We start from the raw sequence: 15,103 nt of genomic DNA, 5'->3' as shown, positions 1-15,103 counted from the left end.
AATGACATCTGCAAAAGCAGGATTTTGTAGCCTTCTTTAATCTTGCTTCCTCCAGTTGCAAAGAAAGGAACCTAAATGCTTTAGACATACGTCTGTTGCTAAGTTAAGGTCTCTTACTATTAAGCTTGACACTTACAAAAAATTTCCTTATAACACCATGCACAAGTGTCTTCACCATTTATCGCATATGGCTATCGAATAAAACAATGTAGTCATAAGATGATCGACGAGCAACAAGTCCAAGTTGTGATTCATTTTATACCCCAAAGTTGACCCATAATTTAGCTTTAAAATTAAGGAATATGCTAAGCATTATCTAAAACTTGAGAAAGAGCGCCTAGAAATGGAAAAGCTACTATAAGTCTATAGTGGGTCTCTACACAAGAACGGGAAGGGATAAGTGTAAAAGAAGCCTAAGCTTGATTTTAAAAAGCTTTATTATTTATCTTAAAAGATACTGAATATGGCTAAAGCTCAAGTCCTTCAACTGCCAAAACAAGGGACACCTCACTCATGATTTCCCTAGTCTAAGAAAGGGATATGGCTTTGTTATCGATTTACATCGTGATGTAAGCTACTCTTGTTCTACTTACCTAACTCTGTCACATCCTATATTGTAGACTCAAGAGCCATTTGTTTAGAAAATTGAGATTATATTATTAAATATTTTATTTATATTTAAATATTCGGGTTTGATGACAATCCATAAACGTGAACCCAATTATAAATGTGATAATTAGTTATTAGGTTGTGCACTTTATGTGCTTGGGTGGGTCTAGTATGGCGGTGAGTATAGGCTCAACTCGATGAGGTCCGTAATGGGATGGCCCATCAGAGTTTCATTAATTACAGCTAGGTCTACTCTCTAGCCCTTATATTGTAGGCATTGTAGAATCTTGGAGGAATTCTGCCATAATCTCTGCAACAACGAAATTGGGAGGCTTAAATTTGTGACGACCCAAAATCCACTATAGGTCGTGATGGCGCCTAACGCCGCCGTCAGGCAAGCCAATGGTGATTAATCAACTTAGTTACTCATTTTATTATTTTCGAAATCATGAATCCCGTTAAATAAGTAGAGTAAAATCTTGTACTCACAGAAATTCGTGATTTTATTTTTCAATTTCCGTATAAAATATAAATTACAAGGTGAAATTATATTAATTACGTGAACTACAATAATGAACATCCAGTAGGAACCCTCAAAACCTGGTGTCACAAGTGCATGAATATCTACTAAGGAGTACAATACTAATATAACGTCTGTCTGGAATACAAGTTAGACAGAATAATATAAATAACTCTGATGGAGACTCTGTATGTTGCGGATCGTAACATGGAATGAAACTCACCGTAAAGCCCCCGCAATAGCCGCTCCTTTTCGCCCAAAATACCACCAAACATATAGATATACTGCAGGGGTCGGCATTGACACTTACTAGTGGTCTAATAACTAAAATATACTGGTAGGTAACAAACAGTATAAACAAATATAGGTACGTGGTACAATCCTCCTCTGAACAGTAAGTTCAAGCTCTCAATTATCATTTCCCTCCTCAACCGGAGTATATATGAAATGGACCTCACCAGATAGATCGTCACAACTCATATCAAGAAAACATACGGATACGCTGGTTTTTTATCAAATATTATGCACGAGGCTGGCGAGGCGAACGGGCCTATCCCATACGCGTATTTTATAGAAATGTCGAGGCATACGGTCTGATCCCATAATAATGTGTACATACGCCGAGGGTCGAACGGCACGAACCATAGATGCATCTATTATATTGCCGAGGCGAACAGCCCGCTCCCATCAGAGTATGGTACATAATCTTGCCGAGGCGATCGGACCGATCCAATTAGAGTAAGAAGCATTAACAGGTCCCTGACCCCACTCACAATAAACGTGTGAGTTATGAACTTTAAGGAAAGCTTTATGATGAAAACGCACAACGCTAGAGGAATTCATAAGGGAAGCACAAATTATTCCGCGGATTACCAAGTAGCTCGTCACATCTCAACAATAGCGAGTCTATCATCCTATGCAAGTCTATTCTCAAGTTGCAATGCGAAATAAAGGAATTAAACGAGCAAAGATGACTCAAATAGAACAATTATAGCATGGCGTGAACCTAAGTCTACCCGGACATAATCAGGAATTCTAGCATATGCACGAACACTCGTCACCTCATACGTGCGTAGCTCCTACAACATATAGCACATAAGAATATAACATCTACGGGGTAAATTCCCCCTCACATGATTAGACAGGAGACTTATCTCGCTCCGAAGTTTCATAACCGGCTCCAACGCCACTCTAACACCTCAAACCGATGCCCGTCGCTCCAAAACTAGTCAAATAATGTGCAAACTAATAAAAATATACTCTAATACCCATAATAAATCAATTTATAACAATTCTCAACTCCGCTTAAAAAGTTAATAAAGTCAACCCCCAAGCCCATGTGCCCGGAACCCGATAATAGTCACAAAATCTGATAACTCATTCAATTACGAGTCCAACCATACTAGTTTCACTCAAATCCGACTCTGAATCGACGTTCAAAACTGAAAAATTCACTTAATGAAACTTTAGACAAAAACCCCCCAATTTCTCTTTTTAAATCATCAACAAAATGCCAAAAACGAGGATAGATTCATGAAATATAATCAAAACTAAGTAGAGAACACTTACCTCAATCCATATGGCGAAAATTGCTTCAAAACTCACTTCAATCCGAGCTTCATAGCTCCAAATATGATAAAATGGCCGAAACCGCCGAAATATAGCATCTTCCCAGGTATTTACCCTTCTTGATCACGGAAAGTGGTTCGCGATCACAAAGCACAACTTTTCTCAGCTCAAAATTGCCCTTCGCGATCGCGAAAAACCAATCGCGATCGCGAAGAACAAGCTGCCCAACTCCTCCAGACAGCCTCTAGTATAATGGTCATAATTTTTTTGTAAAACTCCAAATGACAAATGGGCTACAACTTTTATTTTTGGATCATCTCGAAATTCCTTATAGATTGCAAGATATGAGCTTCCAAAGTCAGCCCTGTGCAGCAGAAATTTCTTCTTCGCAAATGCAAATCTGTCTCCACGAACGCGATTCACATACCCCTTTCTCCCATTTTTCTCTTTGCGAACACGATCCAATGTCCGCGATCGCGATACACACTGCTGTAGCCAAAAACCAGTAATTAAAATTGGCCTAGAAATGGTCCGAAACCACCCTGAAACTCACCTAAGCCTCTCGGGACCCCATTCGAACATACCAACAAGTCCCAATACCTTATACAAACTTATCCAAAGGCTCGAAATGCCACAAATAACATAAAAATCATGAATCAACGATAAAAGTCTTTCTTATAACTTCCAAACTTCGACGAACGCGTCTGAATCATATCGAAACATTATGGAATGACGCCAAACATTACGCACAAGTCACAAATCATGATATGAACCTATTCCAAGGCTCGGAACCCCAAACGGACATCGATATCACCAAAGTGCACCTCAAACCAAACTTAGGAAATTCTAAAACCTTCAAAATGAAAACTTTCCACAATAAGCGCTGAAATGCTCTCGGGTGACCCGATACTCAACCCGAACATACGCCCAAGTCCGAAATCATCATACGAACCTATTGGAACCTTCAAATCTCGATTCCGAGGTCGTTTACTCAAAAGTCAAACCTTAGTCATTTCTTCCAACTTAAAGCTTCTGAAATTAGGTTTTTCCATCGAATCAACTCTCAATTTCCCGAAATTCGATTCCGACTACGTGTATGATGACGTCCAAATCTACTACTAAAAAGTAAATGGACACGATCGCATGCAATATAATTTACCCAACTATGAGTCGGGGTCGAATCCCACAGCGAACAATATGTAGGCGATTAGGCGTGTAAGAGAATTATCACTTATTATGCTAAGCTAAAAACTTAGAAATATTTTGAGAAACTATTTATGTCTAATTGCGAAAATATAAACTAACCTAGAAAGCAAATAAAATGATCAATGGCTACAAGAATGGATGCATAGGGAATGACACTCAAGTAACGATCCAATATATTTCATGATTTTACAACTATGAGCGAGTTTATGTTAATTAGCCTCGGGTATTAATTCTATATTAGCTTCTTCCGAATACTAACAAAACTTCCTAATTGAATTATCCCTAAAACAATTAAGATATTAAGCACACCCAAATATGGCTACAAGTAGTTCAATCATATCCCTAGGTAGAATCTTTAAAGTGAGGGCTAAAGCCTCAAGTTCTTGTTAATTAATCTTTTCCAACCCCAAATTATCTTTCCCAAAATTAATTCGAGGTTAATGGACGAGTTCTAGGGTTAGCTAATCCCTTTGGAAACATTAAAGAACAAGAATAATCAAAGAAACAATAACTCACTTCATAATAAATAAAAATCGTTCAATACATAAGCACAACAAGATATTTAATCCACACTTTAAATATGAATATTTCCATAAATAATATTCAAGTGTTGGAATAAATACTACACACTTAGATGTACAAGTCAAAGCAAGGAAATGAGGAAATGAACATAAATGGGTATGAAATTCTCAACCAAAAGCTTCAAATCTTCAAGACCCAAGTATGTGTGCAAGAACCCTAGCTTCAAAACTTGTGTTCTCTTGTCAATATGTGTCAAAGATATGCCAAAGATATTTTACAAATGAGCTACGTCGTGTATTAAAGGGTTTGGGGCCAAAAAATGTGAAATTACATAAGTACCCAAAACTGAAGCGCGATCTTCGCATTTGCGAAGCTATGTTCGCATTTGCGTACTATGACTTTCGTGTTGACTATCGCATTTGCGATAAAGACTTCGCATTTGCAAAGGTTGACTGTCTGGTTTGACTTCGCATTTGCGACCCTTTTTTAGCATTTGCGAACACTGCTTGACTGTGTTGACTTCATATTTGCGATTTCTTAATCGCAATTGCGATTGCTGCTATCTTCGCATTTCCCACATTTATGTCGCAATTGCGACATCTGAGGCCATTTTCTAGATTTTCTTTTTTTCAACTTCTTTTTGACTCGTTTTCACTTGGTTTCTTCATGATCACTTCTAAATCACATAGAACCTATAAAATATAAGTAAACGACATTAAACATATGCTTTTATCAATCAAACATAGCACAAATCTAAGCTTAAAGACGAGATAAGTTGGTAAAATACCAACTTATCAAACCCCCAAACTTAAACTATTGCTTGTCCTCAAGCAATGAAAGCGGCAAAATCTCCTTCCAAGCATTTAACTAAATAGTGCATCAATACATCATGCCAAGTCAAAAAGGTCTACTGCAGGCACAAACACATGACTTCGATTGGTACCAACAATTAATCCAAAGCATATGAAATACCAAAAACTTGACATTAATTTCATTACAATTCAAGTGCTCAAACACTATGTAAATCAAAGTAGCAATCCAGTCACGACACTAAAGCTTCAAATTTTGCCTCTCTATCACAATTAATTTCCCTCGTTCATTCCTCCCAATTGAAAATGGGATTAAATTCACAACTCAAATCTCATGTGCCCTCACACTTAAGAGAGAATCCCACACTCATAAATTGCAATTCAAAACATAAATGGGATATCAAATGGAAAGAATTAACTCTCTCACACAAACATGTTCAAATGCACACAAGTAGTACCATAGGCTTGCCCTTCATGTATTTCTCCACTAATGTAGACAAACTTCGTTCAAAATCAATTAGGACTTAAAGGGTTGTAGTTTAGGCTTTTGGTTAAGGTAGGGCACAATTTTGGTTAGAGTGACTCAAAACCTCCCTAAGCACTACAATTTGTTTTTGAACAATCAAAGTACACTTCCTTCAAGAACTTTTCCACCCTTTATTCATTTGTTTTTCATCACCTAGTCTTCCATTTACTCATAATTCCTTATTTTTCCTTCTTCGCTTTTTTTATTTACCTTTCACCTTTTAAGCAACTTCCACATCACAACTTTTTCAATCTTCACCCCCAAACTTAGGCTTTTAACCTATGTTTACACTTTCAAAGTACTTAGGGAGGTAAGGTGCCAAAAGATAAATTAATAAAGAACGAAGGGTTAAAGCTTGTAACATGGTTGCCAAAGAAAAACTTTAAAGGCTCAAAAGGGGTTGACTAGGGAAAATATGCAAGGGTAGGAAATTTAAGGCACAATAGCGGTCCAAGAAAGACCAAACATCATTTTTCAAACCAAGTTAGTCTAGGATTTCGCCTTGAAGCATATTCCAGACAAGTTCTAGACTACAAATGATGCAAAAGAACTCACAATAAATCTCACCACACATGGCACATGAAAACTCAAGTGGAATACAAATCCAAAATCCAATTGAAACCAATGAACTCAAAGATGTCACCTATAGCCTCAGAAACTATTTAGTGAATCTGAGAGCCAAAAAATGAGTCTAAAAGTCATGTCAATGATCTTTACTTCAATTGTTTTTCTTTTTCAAAGAGCAAGAATTCATATGCCGAGGTTTAAATCATGTTGGTACCAAGCAAGCCACAAATTGGCCAATGGGCACAAACCCCAACTCATACCACTTATTCTTCCTAAATTAAAAAAAACTATATCTAAACTACAAGACTAATTCCCTTAAGAAAGTCGCCTAGCTATCCATCATCGGGAAAAGTCGACACAAAAAGTTACCAAAATTACCCGGTTCAAAAAGAAAATTGGCATCCTCGGAAAAAGAACCGTGGTACAAAGAAAACCAAGGACATCGCCACCAAAATAAAACATACTATATATAAAAACAAAAATTCAAGAATCTAGTAAACATACTAATATAACACATCACATGAAAATAAAATATCAATCTACCATATCCACAGTTATACAAGAATATCAACAGTTATACAAGAAGCCACCCCCAACTAGAAATGTTGTAATGTCCCCAATGCAACTAAACAAAATAGAGTAAAATGGTGGAAAGTGCTCCCTAAATACTTCATCAAGTGCTCTCCTCGCTATCGGACTCAGTCTCATCCTCCTCCTCTTCTTCTTCCTTGGACCAATGAACTGGAGCATCATCATCATCTTCTGGCTCGATCGATGGCACTGGCTCTTGAGGCTTTAGAACTTTCCACAGCCCCTTCACACCCTTCCACATGCGGGTGAAGAATTTATCTCTCTTCTTCTCCCTTTTATTCATCTTAGTGTATGCATTTGCCAGTTTGTCATGAGAAGTGCTCAAAGTACCATGCGTCGTAGCCAAATCAGTATATGCCTTCTCCAGCTTCTTAAGGTGATCCCCCTGCTTCTTTTGATCATCAAGATACTTTTGAAATTCTTTCTTTGAAATGCTTACAGAGGGTCCCTCAGATGTCTCCCCAGGTCCCTGTGGAAGGCCATCTACTAGGTCGTGAATCAGCCGCATTTCCTCGGAAAGCATAGCAAATGGTCATCCTGCAGAAGATGATGGCTAGCTACCATGGTCGGTCTGAGAAGAAGATCCTAACTTTCTCTTTTTGCTTTTGACGGCACCGCCCTCTCCTCTTTTCTTCAATGGATTAATAGGCCTTCCCGGATCTATCCAGTTGTCTCCTGGATCCTCCTGAACCCCAGCAAATTGGCACAGCTCAGTGATAAGAGATGGTAATATCAATGATAGACCATTCTGAATCTGATACTACCTCATTTCATTAATGAAAATATCACCAACATTGAGCTAAATATCATCAAGAATGGAGGCTATCATTTGAGCTCTCGTTATTGGTACATTCCATATATTCGAAGCAGGGGAGATGCGACTGCATATGATGGCCAGCCATATCTTTGCTTCAGCAGTGAATTCTTTGGACGTGATCCCTCTCTTTTCAGCTGCCCATGGAACATCCACACCCGGGCACAATTTGGATACCAACCACTCGCCTGAGGCACAATCTTTCACACGGAATGGGGCCATGTCATGGTCCTGTATATGATAGATTTGGTTCACAACTTCAGCTCCGAAATTCACCATTTTGCCGTGAATCCTCATCTTTGGCTTTTTTAACCTGATGGCCCAAAGATTTGTGTAGAGCTCCCTCACCAATTGCTCATTGGCTCTGCAAGGTTGAGGGGAAAAACAAGTCCATCCCATGTTAACAAGCCTCTGATGGAACTCGGGAAGACGTTCCGGGACCTTTTCCAGCAATATACCACTTTTCGGGAGCACTTTCTTCGAAATCAACTCGGCATAGTACCGTTCCTGGCATTCTAATGACAAGAACCGGTGTTTGTCATAGTTCTCCTCCACTTCCAAAGGGTTGTCCTTCACAGATTCATCCGAGTTAGAGCTCATTTCCAGCTTACGATACCTGCAAACAAAGTATTGGAGTGAAAACATGGTATGGTTATAAAAAACATTGAAAATGATTCAAATATGGTCAAGAAATGATTGGACAGTCGAACCCCAGCCTTAGAAACAATTTCAGATTTTCAAATCTGTAGAGCACAGCTCTCTGATGTCGCAATTGCGAAGGCAACTGAGATTTACAGAGTCCGTAATTGCGAGCTCATCTTTGTAAATGCCAAGGTTGCCAGGCCTACCAGTTTTTGCAATTGCGACCACCTTTTTGCAAATGCGAAGAGGCCATCGCAATTGCGATCTCGTCGTCCCCAGGCAAGCTTCTCTAAGAGAATAGTCCCAAGACCCAAAATGTTTTGAACAAAAGCACACTTTTAGATAACCCAATCAGTTTTTAGGCACACAAACATGTAATAAACTTCACACACAACTACGAGTTGAAGAAATTTCAATGATCCGGCCAAGAATCTCATTCGGGCCGTTCATCGATCATATAAAAAGCACACAAAATCACTTCTATTTTAACAAAGCCATGGGTACTCAAACTTCCCCATTTTTCAAGCAAAGAAATAAGCTCACACTCTCAACCAACCTCACCCAGAAATGATGTAATGACCCGACCGGTCGTTTTAAGAGTTAGAGCCCCGACCCCCTATTAACTATTTTCCCTATATCTTTTTCTACTATTGTGACTTGCCAAAAGGTTTCATTTTGGTTTTTGGAAGTGTTTGGGACACTTAGTCCCTAAATAGAGGTTTAAGCCTTAGGATTGGCACCGTAGTCGGAACTGCATGAAGACGAATCCGGAATGGAATTCCGTCAATTCCGTTAGCTTTGTTGAGTGATTTTGGGATTAGGGGCATGTCCGGATTATGTTTTGGAGGTCCGTAGCTCATTTAGGCTTGAAATAGTGAAAGTCGAATTTTTAGAGTTTTGGGCCGGTAGTGGATTTTTGATATCGGGGTCGGATTCCGATTCCGGAAGTTGGATTAGGTCCGTAGTTTTGATTATGAATTTTGTGCAAAATTTGGGGTCAATCGGATGTGGTTTGATAGGTTTCGGCATCGGTTGTAGAATTTTGAAGTTTCAAGTTCTTTAAGTTTGAATTGGAGGGTGATTCGTGATTTTAGCATTGTTTGATATGATTTGAGGGCTCGACTAAGTTTTTATGGTATTTTACGATTGGTTGGTATGTTTGGTTGAGGTCCCGGGGGCCTCGAGTGTGTTTCGGATGCTCAATGGGTTGAAATTTGGACTTATGAAATTGCTGAAGATTTTTGGTTGCTGGAATTTTTGCATCTGCGGTTGGGGAACCGCAGGTGCGGACTCGCACATGCGAAATATCAGGCACGGAAGCGGTTTGGAAGGAGGAGCTCAGGGATCACAGGTGCAAGGTAATATTCCGTATCTGCGAGGCCCGCAGATGTGATCCTGGAGCGCAGGTGCGAAGTGAAACCGCAGAAACAGACCAGTTTCTGCAGGTGCGCACGCGCAGGTGCGGCCACTTTCTCGCAGAAGCGGTCCCAGATTCCTTAAGTCATTTCCACACCTGCGATGGAATTTTCGCAGGTGCAGTGCCTCAGGTGCGATAAATAGGTCTCATGAGCAAATTTGCTGGGCAGAAAAGGGAAAAAATTGAGGGTTTGATTCATTTCTCCATTTTTGGACTTGGGAGATCGGAAATTGGCGATTCTTTGAGGGATTTTCAGAGAGAGCTTTGGGACAACAATTGCTAACTTGATTTTGATCATATTTCATTAATGTATTGTTGTTTTTTTCATTTAATTAAGGAAATTGAGTGAGAAAGTTGGGAGAATAGGGGAAAAGTTCCCCAACCAAATTTCTGAGTTTTGAGTGGGATTTAGACATTGGATTTGGATAATTTTGGTATGAGTGATCTCGTGAGTAAATGGGTGTTCATATTTGGTAACTTTTACATTCCAAGACGTGGGCTCGGGGAGACTTTTTGGGTGTTTTTCTAATTTCTTGCCTTAGCTTTGATTTCGTTAGCTAGATTAGTTTTTTGTAGCTATATTTATGTTATATAATTTGTTTTGGCTAGATTTGAGTCATTCGGAGTCGGATATCCATGGAAAGAGCATTGTGACGGATTGATTTGAGCTTGGTTCGAGGTAAGTGGCTTACCTAACCTTGTGGGGGGGAACTCCCCTTAGGATTTGGTACTGTTTGATATGTGAGTGCAGTGTACGTGAGGTGACGAGTACGTACACGGGCTATTTTTGCAAAACTCCATTTTCATTAAGTAAAATACATGTCTTCCTTTAACTGAGCTACACTAGCATATGAATTTATCATGTTTAGTCTAGAACATCATGTCTACGTGTCTTAATTGTTTATGTAAAACTTCGTGCAGCATGCTTAGTGAATTTCCTGCTTCCTCCTTGACTGGTACTCAGTCTAAATCGTAAGATTTCATGATGTAGTTGTATTTCTATTATTTTCGCTGCATATTTACTTTGGGACTACGGAACGGTATTCCTGTAGATCCCCCAGTTCTTCATATTTACTTTGGGACTACTGAACGGTATTCCGATAGATGCCCCTATTCTGCATATTTACTTTGGGACTACAAAATGGTATTCTAGTAGATCCCCCTGTCTTGCATATTTACTTTGGGACTACAAAACGGTATTCCGGTAGATCCCCCCCTGCACATTTACGTTTGAGGCTACGGGACGGTATCCTGGGAGATCTCCTGTTGTTAACACTGTGTTCTGAGCTGTTGTCTTTCATTGATTTTATTCCTATTAGATTTCCGTATTTATTTTTACTGTGGTATTTCATTCTGTCTTATTTCATTATATTTATACCAGTAGGGCCCTGACCTGATCTCGTCACTACTCGACCAAGGTTAGGTTAGGCTTGGCTCTTACTGGGTACCGATTGTGGTGTACTCATGCTACTCTTCTGCACATGTTTTCGTGTGCAGATCTAGTACTCCTTATCAGCTGCACTATCAGTGAGCCGGGACAGCTTTGGAGACTTCAAGGTATATCTGTCGCGTCCGCAGACCTCGGAGTCCCCTTCTACTCATCCTCGCGTCCATTATCTTCTGTATTTTCTTTTGATAGACTCTGATGTATAGAGACACTAGATTTTCCTTCTGTAGTTTGTGATTCACGATGTTCTAGGTTTTGGGAATGGTATGTAGTATACTAAGGAGTTAGTTATTGTACATGCGAAGCGGTATGGTATTCAGTTATGGTGTTATTGCTATAGTTAGTTGTTGAATTTATGTTTTCATTTCATATTCCGCAATTGTTAGGCTTACCTAGTCATAGAGACTAGGTGTCGTCACGACGTCACACGGAGGGGAAACTGGCTGGTGACAAGTTGGTATCAGAGCTCTAGGTTCATAGGTGCCGTGAGTCACAAACCGGTTTAGTAGAATCTCGCGGATCGGTACGGAGACGTCTGTACTTATCTTTGGGAGGCTATGGAACTGTTAGGAAAATTTCACTACTTTGATTCCTTGTTGTGCGAAAATTGTTGACTTCAAAAATTCTGAACTTCTGTATTCTATTCTCTCACAGATACTGAGGACACGAACTGTAGTTATCGATGATGATGCTCCCAGAGCAGGTGTCGCTAGAGGCAGAGACAGAGGTAGAGGCCGAGGACGTCCACGTGGTGCAGCCAGGGAACCCGCACGAGCTGCTACAGAGGAGCCCCTAGTAGCTCCAGCTGGAGGGCAAACACCTGAGGTACCTGTTTCTGCACCAACCCTCCAGGAGACTCTAGCCCACTTTCTGAGCATGTTCAGCACCTTAGCTCAGGCTGGATTGATTCCATTTGCTCCTACCACATCTCAGGCCGGGGGACGAGCACAGACTCCCATCGCCGATACTCCAGAGCAGCGAGTTTATGTTAGTCAGGTTCCAGGTGTCATGGCGACATAGCCTGTGGTCCCATTTTAGCAGGTGGTAGGGATCGCTCGCCGGGTAGAGGACAGGTGAGGTCATGAGAGAGAGTACAGGTAGGCGAGGAGACCTCGTAGACCGGGGAGATCCACTGGTCCTTATTTTGGAGGTAGGGTATGCATGGTAGAGGTTTTGTGGGTCAGTCAGTTCAGTTTGCGTTTCAGGCTTCGCAGAGTGTTTCAGGTGTTCATGGGTCTCAAGGTACCCGTACCGCACAGTTCCTATAGCCACATCAGCAGCAAGGTTGTTTTGAGTGTGGCGACACTCGCCATATGGTGAGGATTTGCCCCAGACATAGGAGGGGTGCACCTCCATAGACTTCTCAGCCACAGCATGCTCCACCGGGTCCTCAGGCCATAATTCTAGCACTAGCTGCTACCCCACCTGCTCAGCCAGCTCAAGGTGGAGGTCGGAGAGGTAGAGGTCATCCTAGAGGGGGAGGCCAGGCCAGATATTATGCCCTTCCTACTCATACAGAGGTAGTTGCTTCTGATTCTGTCATTACAGGTATTGTTCCAGTATGTCATAGAGATGCATCGGTATTATTTGACTCAAGCTCTATATATTATTATGTGTCCTCTTTTTTTGCCCCGTATTTGGGCATATCTCGGGATTCTTTGAGTTCCCATGTATATGTGTCTACTCCTGTGGGAGATTCTCTTGTTGTGGACCACGTGTATCGGTCGTGTATGATTGCTCTTAGTGGTTTTGAGACCAGAGCTGATTTATTATTGCTCAGCATGGTGGACTTTGATATTATTTTGGGCATGGACTAGTTGTCGCCCCATTATGCTATTCTTGATTGTCACGCTAAGACCGTGATGCTGGCTATGCCTGGTTTACCGTGATTAGAGTGGAGAGGTACCTTAGAGTATACTCCCCGCAGAGTTATTTCATTTCTTAAGGCTTTACGAATGGTTGATAAGGGGTGCGGCGCGTATTTAGCTTATGTGAGAGATGTCAGTATTGATATCCCTACAGTTGAGTCAGTTCCAGTAATGAGGGATTTCCTAGGTGTGTTTCCAGTTGATCTTCCGGGCATGCCGCCCGATAGAGATATTGATTTCGGCATTGATTTGTTGTCGGGCACTCAGCCCATCTCTATTCCTCCATATTGTATGGCTCCTCCTAAGTTGAAGGAGTTGAAGGAGCAGTTGCAAGAGTTGCTTGATAAGGGATTCATTCGGCCCAGTATGTCACCTTGGGGTGCTCTTGTCTTGTTTGTGAAGAAAAAGGATGGTTCTATGCGTATGTGTATTGATTATTTCCAGTTAAACAAAGTCACAGTGAAGAACAGGTATCCTTTGTCTCGTATTAATGACCTATTTGATCAGTTACAGGGTGTCAAAGTGTTTTCCAAGATTGACTTGCAATCAGGTTATCATCAGTTGAAGATTCGGGAGCCAGATATCCCGAAGACTGCTTTTAGGACTCGGTATGGCCATTACGAGTTCCTTGTGATGTCATTTGGGCTGACCAATTCCCCAGCAGCCTTTATGCACTTGATGCACAGTGTGTTCCGACCCTATATTGATTCTTTCATCATCGTATTCATTGATGACATTCTAGTGTATTCCCAGACTTGGGAGGATCATGAGAAGCACCTGAGTACAGTGCTTCAGACTTTGAGAGAAAAGAAGTTGTATGCAAAGTTCTCAAAATGTGAGTTCTGGTTAGATTCCGTGGCATTCTTGGGTCATATTGTGTCGAGTAAGGGGATCAAGGTGGATCCGAAGAAGGTGTAAGTAGTGTAGAGTTGGCCCAGACCGTCCTCAACGACATAGATCCGGAGCTTCCTTGGTTTGGCGAGGTATTACCGTTGATTTATAGGGGGTTTCTCATCTATCGCAGCACCTATGACCAGGCTGACCCATAAGGGTGCTCCATTCAGGTGGACAAAGGAATGTGAGGAGAGCTTTCAGAAGCTCAAGACAGCCTTGATTACGGCCCCAGTATTGGTATTGCCTATAGGTTCGGGGTCTTATAATGTATATTGTGATGCATCGCGGATTGGTCTCGGTGCGGTGTTGATGTAGGACGGTAGGGTGATTGCCTACGCATCCCGATAGCTAAAGGTGCATGAAAAGAACTATCCTGTCCACGACCTTGGGTTAGCAGCTATTGTTCATGCCTTGAAGATTTGGCGGCATTATTTGTATGGTGTTCCTTGTGAAATTTACACCGATCATCGGAGTTTGCAGCATCTGTTTAAGCAAAAAGATTTTAACTTGCGTTAGCGGAGGTGGCTGGAGCTACTTAAGGATTATGATATCACCATTTTATACCACCCTGGGAAGGCCAATGTGGTGGCGGATGCTTTGAGTCGTCGGGCAGAAAGTTTGGGGAGTTTAGCATATCTACCAGCAACAGAGAGGCCATTGGCATTGGATGTTCAAGCCTTAGCCTTCTAGTTTGTGATATTGGATATTTCTAAGCCAAGTCGAGTATTGGCTTGTGTGGTCTCTTGGTCTTCTCTTTATGATCGTATCAGGGAACGTCAGTATAATGACCCCCATCTACTTCTCCTTTAGGACACGGTCCAGTACGGTGATGCTAAGGAGGTCACTATTGGATATGATGGTGCATTGAGGATGCAGGGCGAGCTATGTGTGCCCAATGTAGACGGTTTGCGTGAGTTGATTCTCCAGAAGGCTCACAATTTATGGTACTCAATTCATCTGGGTCCCGCAAAGATGTATCAGGACTTCAGGCAACATTACTGGTGGAGGAGGATGAAGAAGGACATAGTAGAGTATGTGGCCTGATGTCTAAATTGCGAGCAGGTGAAGTATGAGCATCAGCGGCCAGGTGGGTTGCTTCAGA

Source organism: Nicotiana tomentosiformis, chromosome 1, assembly GCF_000390325.3.
Source record: "Nicotiana tomentosiformis chromosome 1, ASM39032v3, whole genome shotgun sequence".
Classification (NCBI taxonomy): Eukaryota; Viridiplantae; Streptophyta; class Magnoliopsida; order Solanales; family Solanaceae; genus Nicotiana; species Nicotiana tomentosiformis.
This window is presented reverse-complemented; position numbering follows the sequence as displayed.